Source organism: Moschus berezovskii, chromosome 4 (genome assembly GCF_049115385.1).
Source record: "Moschus berezovskii isolate FMDL1 chromosome 4, NW_MosBer_1.0, whole genome shotgun sequence".
NCBI classification, from domain to species: Eukaryota; Metazoa; Chordata; class Mammalia; order Artiodactyla; family Moschidae; genus Moschus; species Moschus berezovskii.
The window spans coordinates 76,854,671-76,856,312 of record NC_142463.1 but is presented as its reverse complement, the minus strand read 5'-3'; the positions used below and the strand labels follow the sequence as shown (position 1 = coordinate 76,856,312).

The window sequence follows — 1,642 nt, the reverse complement described above, 5'->3', positions numbered from 1 at the left end:
GAGAGGGTAATATGACCTTCTGCTGAATGCAGTTGGGTGAATGAATGGGTGAGCTGCAGGGGTCACTTGCAAAGGAACCAAGAGTGATAAGGAACAACTCAATTCAGGCATACGCTTTTAATACCTAACTCCCAAACTTGCCTGTGGCATGAGGGATGCCATCTCCCATGGGACAGAGGAGGGTGGGAGGCCTTATTCTTAATACTGAGTCTTAGGAGCCAGGGCTTCAAAGCACAGGCTCCTGGTCCCTTCTCTCAACTACTCCTGCTCTCCACTCGCACTCCTTGTGCTGCTTCTCGTGCTTCTTCTTCTTCTCTGCTGCCTTGCTGTCCTTTGACATGTGCCTTGCCCTCTTGCCTGTATTGTTCTCAGAGTCTGAGCTGTCAGAGTCAGATAACTTCCTGTCTCTATGTTTCTTTGACTTCTTTCTTTTTCTAGAAGAATTTCTCGTGGGGTCAGGCTTTTCAAACTCTGCTGGTTTTGCCTCTTCCTTCTCCTCTTCCTCATTGGGTATCAGAGAGTACTTGGTCCCACCTGGTTGCATGAAACAATCCTTTGCAAAGTGGCCTTTTCAGCCATACTTCTTGCAGGTAGTGTTCAGGACAAACTCGAGGGTGATCTTCTGTCCAGTGTAATCCTGGAAGGACACCCTCCACCTTTCTTCTTGCTCAGTGATAACCTTTTTGGGAACAAGGTCCTTCCCAGTCCCTTGGTTGACAACCATCAGGGAGAGAGATACTTTAATCCTATCATTTTTCATCTTTTGGCCAATAAGCTTCACCCACGCTTTGTCTCCAACATCTACTATCTCAGAGGGCTTATCCACGCCACAGGGTAAGTCTAGTTCGATGGACTAGACCTTGCTTCGGACAGCGTGGGATTTTGATAAAGGCTCCATAGTCTGTGACAATAGCAGCCTCTCCTTGGAAAATGGTGTAGAGAACAGGCAAGTTCTCCACAGTCTTGGGTCTTCCTGAATTCATCCTTAATGTTCTAAGTTCCTCCATCTCTCCCCTGCTAAAGCTAATTGAAGTGTTTCAGTGTCAGCCTCTGGTTTCCCCTCGCAGCATTGCACAAAACACCAAAACCCAGTCAGTCAAACTTGCCAATATTTCTATGATTATCTCTATTATTGTTACAAAAAATTGCTTCCTCACATAGTTTATCCTAATTGTTCCATTCTTTACTCAATCACTGAGTACTTTTCTGAAACTTATTTATTTATAAGCTATTTTTATGCCTTTATTTGAAGTGAAAATCCTGTTTCAAACATATCATGACAAATGAACATGGGATTCTTTCTCTTAATGAGACATAGAGACTAGAAAGACAATCAATGTTTGGTTATTACTCTTAGTATTTACATTAACATTAAAAATAACTGATTTTTCACATTCAGTACATCTTCTCATTGGCATTCCCATGATGGAACATCCCCTCCTTTTCTGTGTAAATCTGATTAAGGGGCTGTTCCTGCTGTCAAAACTTCCATTCCATTTCAACAACAATCCTATTTACACAAGGACCTCGAGGTTGAACATTGAAAGTACCTAACCATTACTGAATATTGAATCATTTCTCTCCACATAAAATTGCAAATATGATCTGAGAGCCAATTTCCCGATTACCTTGGTTGAGTAGG

At 42.4% G+C, this 1,642-nt stretch overlaps 1 pseudogene; it reads right to left on the bottom strand.

The window, feature by feature from the left end:
• Positions 1-226: 226 nt before the first annotated feature.
• Positions 227-983, bottom strand: LOC129540394 (zinc finger CCHC domain-containing protein 17 pseudogene; annotated as a pseudogene).
• Positions 984-1,642: the final 659 nt, after the last annotated feature.